The sequence below is a fragment of the Pleurodeles waltl genome, chromosome 5 (genome assembly GCF_031143425.1).
Source record: "Pleurodeles waltl isolate 20211129_DDA chromosome 5, aPleWal1.hap1.20221129, whole genome shotgun sequence".
Lineage (NCBI taxonomy): Eukaryota > Metazoa > Chordata > Amphibia > Caudata > Salamandridae > Pleurodeles > Pleurodeles waltl.
In genome coordinates this window covers 184,057,779-184,070,354 of record NC_090444.1, presented here as the reverse complement: position 1 = coordinate 184,070,354, position 12,576 = coordinate 184,057,779, and positions in this window count along the sequence as shown.

The window sequence follows — 12,576 nt, the reverse complement described above, 5'->3', positions numbered from 1 at the left end:
TACGATGAAGTAAACATTTTAGTCAACCAGAGTCACATGGTCTGGGAGCTCCAGCAACGAATATTTCACAAATGTTTTGAAAATATTTCAAATTTCTTTAGTAGAATATTTGAAGACTCTTTGTTGGATAGTGGGTGGAGTTAACTTGGAGAACGTGGAAAGTCTGATCTGCTACAGAAGTATAGGGAGCTGTATACACAACCTACGCGGACCACACAGGTGGGTGTACACTGCTACAGCTGCAACTTGATGATGCAGTGATGACGCTAAAGGGAAAAATAAAAACACGGCTTCTTCAAATACAAGTCCTGATTATTTACCTGGAGGAAGTGCCACAGTTGTTCCAAAAATGATTTCCAAGCGAATTGTGCAGTGTCCTGCATATTCTATTTAGTCATACTATGTGAAAAACTTGGTATTATCTCTAAAAAATCCACATGATAAATCTGAATCCTTTAGTAAAGGTATTATTACAGAAAGTCTCTTTTTAATGTGCTAAGGGGTGAGAATGAGCAGATTGGCTTATAGATTTTTAAGCAACTTTGATTGAGGTCAGTTACAGTGATTTTGAAAGCCTTTCTGCATACAAGAATGATCTGACATGTTTCCTGAGGAGTTGCTGAATATTATGTTAGAGAATTAATAACAAGGACATGACTGCACAGTTTGTAGCAGTGAATAGCTTTCAGAATGTATGCATTTGCTTTGGAGAGCCTAAGCAAGGAGGATCGCATCTTTAATGAGGCTATACAAATGTGCAGCTATAATTATCACACGGGTAACTTAAGGAACAAGATCTCGTCTTTGATTTTTTTCATGGTTTCTTTTCATTGTTTTGGTATGAGTAGCCCGTCTTGAACTCTGGTTACATTGTTTTTGAGGATTTGGCTGGCAGAAACGTTTGCATTTCCCTAACCACAGTATGGGCTACCCTCTGGACCCCCCCATTACTGTGGACCGTCTTTCTCCTCGACAATGGCTCCATTCTCATGCTTCAGTCCAGCCATATCTCTTGATGTTGGGTGAATGTTAGGATTTTCTTGATGAAGTTGACAAGACTGGTTCAAATGATTGAACATTAAGTCCCACTATAAATAACATCTAATCAGTTCATTCAGTCACTGACGGCTTTTTTCTCAGCGTTCTAACTGACTTTAGAAAACCAACAGCCACCCTCACAAATTCTGGGTTTCTTTTTCACCCCTGTTGAACCACTCTCCACTGCTCTATCGCGATTCAGTATATGACACCCATCATGATACAAGATAATATGGTTTTAAGGAGGGCAACGAGATCAACAAGAATCTGGTTTGGCAGGCTCAGCCGAAAAACCCGGAGTTATATAATCTAGGCTCAAGGCACAACTTTGATAGTTATGGAGATGAGAAAAATAGCCGAGTCGTTCCTGAAAATTAATCTATCTCTTGAGAAATTGCACAAAACTGACTGGAATCTAGAGTATTTTCTAATGTCTGTCTAAGTACGCTTTCCAACTTGATTCAAGAACTTCTTATGGCAGATACTGAGGATCTAGACATATGGGATGATGTCTAGCCCATGCCGAACAGCAGAGCAATTCCAACCGGATGGTCTCTCTAATAAACTTTCAAGATTTTCATAGCTATCCCAAACTAAAGAGACTCTAAAGACATTTTGATGAAATATTCCAGAAACATAGGAAAGATAAGTGGAGGTATGTAATGTAAAGGCTGATTCGTCTGATGAACTATAAAGTACCGAAGAAAATCTTGGTAATATGAAAGCTATAGCTCATTTCATGTAATCAGTAGTATGAGATGATTTATACCTGTATGCTCTTAGCTGAGGCTTTAGACTATGAAGGTGTAACATTAACTCCTGTTGCTTCTTGTTTTTAGACGTAGCAAAGACTTTCAACCAAATTACCAGGGGTTTTCTAATGTTTACTTTGAAACTCATCAATTTCATGTCCCATTTCACAAGGCTAACTTGTTCCCTATATGAAGGTGCAATATCTGGTTTAGTAATAGAAGGTAGGATACGAAGACCTTCGAAATTCCTCTTGTACAGCTTCACCGTCTTCATACACCTACAGAAGAAATATCTGGAACAGGTGCTGAAGATAATCAGGGAGTATGTCAAGGTCGCTTGGTTGAGGACAACACAGTTAAAACCAAAGTGATTTTGGCCTACTCTGATGAAACAGTTCTTTTTTATCTGTTAGCGATTTTAAGCTCACCAAATGCCAAAAAGGTAACTCTAGGTTCTGTTAAACCGGAGAGGTGTAGGATTTGCTTTATATGAATTATTGGAAATTATTAGAAACAGTAGAAAAATATTTGAAGCCTGGTGCCAAATTCCTTTGACATTGATAGAATGGATTAACTTTGTAAAGATGACTGCACTACTGCAATGCTTGTTTGTGTTTGATGTTCTGCCTTTAAGATACCAGCTTTCTTACGTGCATGAACAGCAAGGGAGCATCAGAACTGAAGTGGAAATTATCTGAAATGAAAAATGATTTCTTAGCTCCCTTTGAACAATGTTTGAAGTGTTTGAAATGGATCCAGAGGTATGTGATACTTAATAATCTTGCATGGATTTTTGCTTTCCTTGGTACCTGAGCAAACTCCAAAGTCCCCGGAGCTACAACTGTATTTATCTTGATATTAGGGAGGTCTTTGAAAAGACAAGTCAAACTTGGTAGTAAGTTGAGCACGAGTCAAATAGCGTGACAGGTTCCATTTTTGTAAAACATTGCCAGTAGTGATGAGATAATAGATAATGGCCTCAAGTAATAATATAGGCAACGAGAAAGGAATTTTGGAACAAATGCAGGTTAAAGAGTCAAATCATTTTTCTTCTCCGATCTTCAAAGCAACAAAGGTATTTCAATAAGAGCCTGTTTTTAAAAATATAGAGAGTTGAGTCATTTCGAACTTGGGCAATAAGTTGCAAAAAATGCAAAGTGAGTAGGAGAATTGCAAGTCTCTGCATTTGTACTTTAATCAGAATTGTGAAGATGTACGAGGTGTCTTGGCTGAAAAGGACAAAATCCATACTTCTACTGAGGAATGGAACTGAATACCCATTAATATGCATACAAACCTTAAATTGGCTAATATGAAAATAATACAATACTGTTAGACTTTTCATCCTTGGCATGGTCTCCCTTAACTTTTTGCCTCTGTTTCCAAGGTCGTTGATGTGTGCTGGACTCTGATTTTGCTGTTTTTGTTACCCTGGGCACTTTACCACTGCTAATCAGTGCTAAACTGCAAGTGCTCCTTTTACAAAATGTGTATGTATTTGGTTTATCCATGATTGGCATATTTGATTTATTATTAAGTCCCTAGTACAGTGCACTAGAGTTGCCCAGGGCCTGTAAATCAAATGCTACTAGTGGGCCTGCAGCACTGGTTGTGCCAGCCACATAAGTAGCTCTGTAATCATGTCTCAGACCTGCCACTGCAGTGTCCGTGTGTGCAGTTTTAACTGGAAATTCGACTTTGCAAGTGTACCCCCTTGCCAGGCCTAAACCTTCCCTTTTCTCACATGTAAGGTGCCCCTAAGGTATGCCCTAGGTAGCCCCAGGGGCAGGGGGCAGTGTATGGTTAAGGTAGGACATATAGTAATGTGTTTTATATGTCCTGACAGTGAAATATTGCTAAATTCATTTTTCACTGTTGCAAGGCCTGTCCCCCTCATAGGTTAACACGGGGGCTACCTTTAAATCTGATTAAAGTGTAGATTCCCTTTTGGAGCGGATGGTCATGTGGAGTTTGGGGTCTCTGAGCTCACAATTTAAAAATACATCTTTTAGTTAAGTTGATTTTTAGAAAGTGAGCATTTTCTTGCTTATACCATTTCTGTGACTCTGCCTGTTTGTGAATTCCCTGTCTGGGTCAGTTTGACAGTTGGGCTGGTTGCACCTCACACTAGACAGTGACACAAAGGGAGCTGGGGTGTAGTCTGCATTTCAAACACTTCTGGAAACCCAGAGGAACCTCTGCCTGGAGAAGAGCTGAAGAGCTGAGGAAGAAGAGCTGCCCTGCATGTGACTGTGCTTTGTGGAGCTATCCTGCAGTTGCTGCTTCTGCCAGAGTAAGAGGGCAAAGACTGGACTTTGTGTGCCTTCCATCAGGTGAAGATCTCCAAGGGCTTGATTTAGAGCTTGCGTCCTGTTGTTTGAAGTCTCAGGGACAGCAAAGTTTCTGGAGAGACTCCTACTCTGCCCTGTGGTGCCCATCCAGTTCCTGGGACCCAGAAAGGAGAAGCTGGCAGCCCAAGAGGAAGAAATCCACGCACAGAACGCCATGCGGGGAAAAGATCAACGCGACTCCGATCTGCGGCTCAAAAATTGACGCGCCGCCAGGTTCGCGGCTGAAAATCGACGCTCGTCTGCAACGTGACTGAAGAATCGACGCACGGAGCAAGAGAAATGAGGTGCGTGGTTTTTCGATCATCGTGCGGCTTGATTTCCAAAGCATACACCGCTGGGCGTGTGAAAAAAACACAAGGCCTGCCCGGACCCGAGAGTGCTGACCGGATCGACGCATCGCTCTCCTGCAGAGAGAAGAAATGACGCGCCCGACCCGACGAATGGAGAAACGACACACTACCTCGCTCGTGAGTGAAATCGACGCATCGGAAGCCCTTTTTGACGCACACTCTCCCGTGCGGGGTTATTTTTAATGCACCCAAGGTACATTTAGGGGGTCATTCTGACCCTGGCGGTCATTGACCGCCAGGGTCAACGACCGCGGGAGCACCGCCAACAGGCTGGCGGTGCTCCCAAGGGCATTCTGACCGTGGCGGTATGGCCACGGTCAGAAACGGAAAACCGGCGATCTCCCGCCGGTTTTCCGCTGCCCTGAGGAATCCTCCATGGCGGCGCAGCTTGCTGCGCCGCCATGGGGATTCCGACCCCCTCACCGCCATCCTGTTCCTGGCGGGTTTGCCCGCCAGGAACAGGATGGCGGTGAGGGGTGTTGTGGGGCCTCTGGGGGCCCCTGCAGTGCCCATGCCAATGGCATGGGCACTGCAGGGGCCGCCGTACGAGGGCTCCTTAAAGATTTTCAGTGTCTGCCATGCAGACACTGAAAATCGCGACGGGTGCTACTGCACCCGTCGCACCCTCCCACTCCGCCGGCTCCATTCGGAGCCGGCTTCCTCTTGGGAAGGGGTTTCCCGCTGGGCTGGCGGGCGGCCTTCTGGCGGTCGCCCGCCAGCCAAGCGGGAAACACAGAATAACCGCGGCGGTCTTCTGACCGCGTAGCGGTATTCTGTTGGGGGAACTTTGGCGGGCGGCCTCCGCCGCCCGCCAAGGTTAGAATCACCCCCTTAGTGTGTGTTTAAAACTATATGAATACTCTTTTTGCTTTTTAATTGATAACTTGACTTGTGTATTGTGGATTTTTGTCATTTTGGTCTTGTTTTGTTTGGATAAATATTTTCTATTTTTCTAAATCTGTGTTGTGTCATTCCATAGTGTTTTCATTAAGTTACTGTGTGTGTTGGTACAAATGCTTTACACCTAACACTCTGAAGTTAAGCCTACTGCTCGTGCCAAGCTACGAAGGGGGTAAGCAGGGTTTAGCTGAGGGTGATTCTCTTTTACCCTGACTAGAGTGTGGGTCCTTGCTTGGACTGGGGTAACCTGCCTTCCAACCAAAGACCCCATTTCTAACAAATACTCTTTTCCCCTTAGGTTTTACTTCAGAAATGGCAAATTGCATAAAATGGACCTAACCATCTCATCCAACTGTATGACGTGCAGATCTAAATTCGGGACCTGAAAACATTCATCTGGAGCTGCTCATATTTGGGGAGTTTGTTTTTTTCCAAGCTCTAAACAGGGGTTTCACTATAATGGTATACCACATGGCTATTATAAGGAATATTTTTGGCACATGAATGCATTACTACAATTACACAATTCAAGGTTATTCAAGGTTTTTTTGGTGTTGCAAAAACTATCAAGGCTTGGTTCAGAGATCTAAAAGAATACAAATAATAGAATAGTGGAAAGCAAACGTGTTGCACACTGATTGGCAAACCAGCAATAGTACTTTTGAGGTACATCCTAGCAGACAGTTAAAAGCAGTATCTGCATACACTTTCTTTAAGATTTGCAGATCAGTTTGAGCACAACAATGTTGAGGATCTCTTTACACACATATGTTTCATATTGTTGGTATTTGTTAGAAGAGAATACTTTCTGTGTTCATGCTTGACTTGCTACTGTTGTTCCTTTGATCACTTCAGGCCATGTCTGCTCGACAGAGGCTTTGGAGGCCTGCTTTCCACCTCTGACCCAGTATATTGCATCCAGGCCACAAAAATGGCATATGCAGACTCACCTTTGTTACTGCTAGGTGAACTCTATAAATTTAAGGCTCTGAATAAAAGCCTAATAATGCCTTTCCATTCACATGTAGTCTTTCTTAAACTATATGTAGCTTCTGCTGGAACTAATTCTGATTAAAGTACATCACTCTCATGAAGTCCTGCTGCTATTGTTACTGTATTTCTTTACCATTTCTACCAGCTATACATCAGACTCTTGCTCAGGGTTGCGACCTGCTGGCACGCCTTAATGCAACTCCCCTTCTAATTTTTTGGCACAGATGTAGCAGGTTTTCCAGAGTAGTTCATCATATTTTTCTGGAAACTCAAACAACAGACAGCCACACAACAGAGGGACTGGGTGTTTGCAGATTGAGCCATACAAGCAGCATGGGAGAGTGAGCTATGTACAGCCCCACTTGCACTTTATAGACACTGCCTCAGCACACAAACAAGTAACTTCAAACTAGCCTACTGTGCCCCAGACATCTTGGAAACAGCACTTCTGTGACGTAAGGGACTCCAGGGGTTTCTTCCTTTTCAAAGCTGAGACCAGGTGTAAAACTAAGTCCCTGAGACCCAGTTCACTTCTAGACCTTTTGAAGGAATCTCAGAGGACACAGGTTTCTATTACCCCCTGGTACTCAATTTGCATGAGAATTTCTCTCATTGGAGCTTTCACTTCATGTTTAATGGGCTATTGAAGTTGCGGCTGTGGTGTGGACCTTATAGGTATTACATGGTAAAGAGAATCTTTATCCCACCCTATGTGGTTACAATACAGCGTGGGAGCTTGCGCCAAAGCCCAATCAGCAGCATAGGCATCCTGTACAATGTCTGGAACCAGGACTGAGAAAGAAGGCAAAATTACATGTTCCCCTTGTGGGAGCTTGCAGACAAATTCAGGTGCCCAATCTTTTTCTATCAATAATATATCAAAGTTTAGTGTTCATTTTTTCTAAAAAATAACTTTAATGGCGTGTTGTTAGAAATGGGGTCTCTAGTTGGCAGAGGTATTGTCCTTGTCCAACTAGGGACCACAATCCTAGTCAGGGTAAGTCACACACAATCTAAATTATCCTGTGCCAACCCTCTGGTGGCTTGGCACTGTGCAGTCAGGCTTAACTTAGAAGGCAATGTGTAAAGTATTTCTGCAATAAATCATGCAGTAACACAGTGAAAACACCACAAAAATACACCACACAGCTTTTAAAAAATGTATGATATTTATCTGGTTAAATTAAGGTCAAAAGGATGAGATTCAATAAGCACAAGTGAAGATATCACTTTTGCAAGATTAAAAAGAGTCTTAAAACTTAGAAATCAACAGTTGTCACTTGTTTGCACAAAGTACCTGGTTTGCATAAAAAATAACACGCACGGAGACCGCAGAGGCGGATAGGTGTGGAAGAATCGGGTGTGCTTTGGATTTTCTGGCGCTGCACAGACAATGTGTTATTTCGTTCCACGCTCCACGGGGTTTTGTATCGATTTCCGGTACGCAGTTTTGGTTCCTCACTGCGATGCAGGGATCTTTTTGATGCCCAGGGACGATGTGGGGAAAGTCCTGCGCGTGCGGGAAGAGGTCACAGGTGTTGCGTCAATCTGGTAGGTGATGCGTCAAATTTTCTGTCTCACGGCAGACGCAGCCTCAATTCTTCACTTTGGACGTTGGGCTGCATTGTTCTGGTTCCACTGTGCCTTGATCCGGCAGGCTGAGCGTTGAATTTACAGCTGCAAGGCAGGCTCTGCGTCTATTCTTCACTCGGGAAGTAAGGCTGCTTCATTCCGGCTTGGCTGTGCGGTGATTTCTTGGTTGCAAAACAGCTGTGCCTCATTTCCGGAAGGCTGTGTGTCAATTTTCGGTGCAAAAGACTTTCCTGAAGAGATGAAGCCTTTTTGGCCCTCAGACTTCACAAAACAGGAGACAAGCTCAATCCAAGCCCTTGGAGAGCACTTCTCAGCAAAGTCATAGGGCAGCAGGGCAACAGCAGGGCAGCAGTCCTTCTCAGCAAAGCAGTCCAGATTAGTCATTTAGGCAGCCAGGTAGTTCCTCTTGACAGGTTGCAAGTTCAGGTCCAGAAGTGTCTGGGTAGGTGGGGTCAGGGACCCAGTTTATATACCTAAAAATGCCTTTGAAGTGCGGGAGGCTTCAAAGAGTGTTTTTGAAGTGCACAAGGTTCCCTTTTAGTACAGGTCTGTCTGCCAGGGTCCAGGTCGGGGGTTTGGCAGTCCATTGTGTGAGGGCAGGCCAAGAGCCTTTGAAATGTAAGTGTCAGGCCCTCCACCCATCCTGCCCGGGAAGATCTATTCAGTATGCAGATGAGTGCAGGTGGAACTGAGTATCCTGTGTTTGTGGTTGTCTGGGTGAAATGCACAAGGAATCTGTAAACCAGCCCACCCCAGACATTGATTGGAGACAGGCTGTAAGGCACAGATGGATTTTGAGTGCAGAGAAATGCTTGCTTTCTAAAAGGGGCATTTCTAAAATAGTAATAAAAATCCAACCTCACCAATAAGCAGGATTTCCTATTACCATTTTGGCCATTACCCCTTTCTCATCAGAATCTACCACTCAAACAGTATATGGGGGTTGCCCTAATGCTATCCTATGAAAGGAGCAGTCCTCACAGTAGTGGAAAACGAATTTAGGAGTTTTCCACTACCAACACATTTAAAACAAACATGTACATGTCCTGCCTTTTACCCACATAGCACCCTGCCCTATAGGGTACCTATGGCCTACATTAGTGGTGCCTTACATATAGAAAAGGGGGAGTTTAGGGCTTGACAAGTACTTTTAAATGCCAAGTAAAAGTGGCAGTGAAACTGCACACACAAGCCTCGCAATGGCAGGCCTGAGACATGGTTAAGGGGCTACTTATGTGGGTGGCACAATCAGTGCTGCAGGCCCACTAGTAGCATTCAATGTACAGGCCCTGGGCACATGTAGTGCACCTTCCTAGGAAATTACAAGTAAATTAAATGTGCCAATTGGGTATGAGCCAATGTTACCATGTTTTTAGGGAGAGAGCACATGCACTTTAGGACTGGTTACAAGTGGTAAAGTGTCCAGAGTCCTATAGCCAGAAAAAATGAGGTCAGAAAAAGAAGAGGGGGTAGGGAAAAAGTTTGGGGGTGACCCTGCAGAAGGGCCATTTCCTACATATCCCCCTTCCAGTCTAAAGCCAGGGTAGGCTAATCAATACCTTAATGGACTTCCCTGCTTAGGTCGATAGAACATGGACAATGGCCCACTACTGCAGGGGCACTTGCCAGTTCTATGCCTTTCTGAACTCAGTGAGGCTCCACTATCTATACTCTCTGGGGCCACTGAACTGACCAATGGAGAACTCTTCTCCTCATCTGGGGACCCTATCTGTGAAGCTCCTAAGCTTAATCTGCTCACAGGTGCATCCCAGTAGTCAGACAATACCACCTTGGCCAACAAGGTGATGTGGCCCATTCCACTCCTTGGGTCTGACTTCTGTTCCCAACCCAGGCAAAACTCTGTCCACAAGGACGCAATGAACAGAGGCCACTGACAGCTGTCAGTGTCACGAGCGAGGCCCTAGGCCATCAACTGCTAAGTAAAGGCCCTGAGTTGGCCTTTGGGTAAGCTTCTAATCCAGCCTTGGGGCTGGCAGGAAGTTCCCTATGGGCTCCTGAGGTTTCCCTGACCTCTGAGCCATCCTATAATGGGGGGGCTGTAGCCCCAGGGGTCTTGTTCCCCTTCCCTACTCTACCTCCCACCAGTTCAGGGGTGGTATCCTGGCACTGGTCACTCAACCCACGGTCTGTATGCTAAGGCTGATTGAGGGACAGGGGTGAGTCCTCCCTCACCTTCCCCCTACATCTGGGCTCCCGTACCCTCCTCTGGTGAGTGGTATTGCCAGACAACTGAACTGTCAGTGAGCCCTTAGGGGTGAACCCTCTCAGTTCTCCTGACTCCAAGGGTAACTCATTAACCCAGAACGCAGTCAATGGGCATCTGCGGACTAACTATGACCCTTCTCTGGGTCATTTCCCCACCCCACTCCAGGTATACCAGGGCCATAGGGCGGAAGAAATCCTCCCCATGGGCTGGAGTCACCCTACACACCAGGCTGGTGTACTGCTCTGGAGAAACTAGTCTCTCCACCATCATGGTATAACTACCCCCTGTGTCCCTCAGAGCAGTGACTGGGACCCCATTCACTCCCACCTGGTGGAAGTGATGACTCCCACCTCAGGGATCACCAGCTCACCCTCTCACCCAACTGAGGGAGATTAAGGCATGGTCTACGACCTGCCCCTGGGGATTACTTTCCCCTAAGGCCACAATGGCAACCCCTGTAGAGGTCCCACCAGTGGGTGGTTTCTTCAGACAGACAGAGCCCCCCTGCTTGTGTCCTGGCTGGGAGCACTCAAAACAGCGTGGTTGTAAATAGGGTGCCCTGGGCCACCGCCCACCAGAACCGCCACCCTGTTTCTCAGATGGGGCATGGAAACCCTTTCCTCCCCTCTTACTCTGGGACTTGTCCAGGTATTCTCTAACCTCCCCCTCACTCTGTTGAGGGGAACCGGATCCGCCCTTCTTGAGGTCACTCCCAGGTACCTTCTTGGACACTCTGGTGCTAGCCCAGAGGTCTGCTTTCTCAGCAAGCTTCCTGGGATCAGTCAGCTTATTGTCAATCAGGTGCTGGCGCAACTCTGTAAAGCAAACACTGAGCATATGCTCTCTCAGGAACAAATTATATAACCCTACATAATCAATCACTTTACTACCCTGCACCCATCCATTCAGTGCCTTGCTAGAAGAAGAATAAAAGTCTACCCAGGTTTGGTTGGAGAGCTTGGTACTGCCCCTGAATTTCTGGGGATACTCTTCAGGGGTCAGCCCAAACTTGGCAATTAAAAGGGCTTTCATAGGGGCATACTTGTTCAGATCTTCAACCTCTAGTGTAAGAAGTGTGTCCCTCCCAAGTATTGGCACATGTTTCCACAAGCCTTCCCCCCATTACTCTTCAGGAACCCCATGAGCCCTTAGTGCAACTTCATAAGCTGCAAACCATTTGTCAATGTCATCTCCCACCACATACCCTGGCACCACATCTGTGGTTATACACACCTGTGTGTCTCCAGCAGGTCCTATATGTATGCTGCCATCATTACTGCTGGATTCAGACTGCCTAGACTTGAGGTCCAGCTCTTCTAGATTCTATTCATGAGCCAGTAGTAGTTTCTTTTCAGCCAAGGCCCTCTCAGCTGCAACCTCAGCTCCTCTCCTCTGCCTGTCTCTCTCTGCTCTCTTCTCCTCCAGTTTTAACCTGGCCAACTGCAGTTGAAACTCTCTCTTCTTCCTCCTTTCCTCTGCGGTCAGGCCGTGACTTGAGACACTGCTCCCTGGTTTAGCAGAGGGCACAAATCCAGGAGTGTAACCCACCACTGCTATTGGTGAATCCTCTGGAGAGCCATCCTCTGACTCCTCCACCTCAACATACTTTTTGGAACGGGCTTCTGCCCAGGCTGTCAGTGCTTTTTGGTACTCCTCCTTCCTGGAGGCAACCCGGGTAGGTACTCCCATCCCCTTGCAGAACCCTTTCAGCTGGCTGACAGTGTATGTCTCCAGCTTAGCTAGGTCAAACTCTTCAGCTCCTCCTTGAGACCCAGCCAGAGACATGTTGTTTAGGATTAGATAAAAATGTAAGGTAGGAAAAAAATTGCAGAAAAAAAGAACAAATCAAAGTGACCTTTAACTGTGAGTAGGCAGTGTGCACATTGCTATTGTATTTCACTGGATAAATACAAGTTCTACCCTCACCACTGATCACCAATGTTAGAAATTGGGTCTCTAGTTGGAATAGGTATACACCCTTGTCCAAGTGGGGACCACAATCCCAGTCAGAGTAAGTCACACACAATCTAAATTATGCTGTGCCCACCCTCTAGAAGCTTGGCACTCAGCAGTCAGGCTTAACTTAGAAGGCAATATGTAAAGTATTTGTGCAATAAATCATACAGTAACAGAGTAAAACAAAGACCACAAAAATACACCGCACAGTTTTAGAAAAATATATGATATGTACCTGGTTAAATTAAAGTCAAAATGATAAAGATTCAATAAGCACAAGTTGAGATATCACTTTTGCAAGAATAAAAAGAGTCTTTAATCTTAGAATTCAACAGTTGTCTCTTGTATGCACAAAGTACCTGGTTTTCATCAAAAATAACACGCAGGGAGACCGAAGAGGAGGAAATGCGTTGAAA